The following is a 326-nucleotide window of genomic DNA, read 5'->3' as shown; positions in this document are numbered from 1 at the left end:
ATAACATTTCCACATTAAACCAAATGGTAAAACCATTCCCTTTTTTCACTCCTATTCCATTTTAGTCCCCTTACCCTGCTTTGTTGTTTATATTTTCTTCCCTCCATAGAGTATTAATTCCATGAGGGTAAAGTCTTTGTTTTGTTCATTGCCAAAAACAGTAACAGCTAGAATAGTATTGTACGTATCAGGCCCTCAGAAAAAACTTGAATGAATGGTGTAAAGAGTCAAAAGGAAATATACACCAAAAGTTTCATTACAATGGAAAGAATAGATAAATCTTTCTCTAAGTGTCTTCCAGTCCTGTATTTAAAAACACCATATGC

Source organism: Rhinolophus sinicus, linkage group LG04 (genome assembly GCF_036562045.2).
Source record: "Rhinolophus sinicus isolate RSC01 linkage group LG04, ASM3656204v1, whole genome shotgun sequence".
Taxonomy (NCBI): domain Eukaryota; kingdom Metazoa; phylum Chordata; class Mammalia; order Chiroptera; family Rhinolophidae; genus Rhinolophus; species Rhinolophus sinicus.
This window is presented reverse-complemented; position numbering follows the sequence as displayed.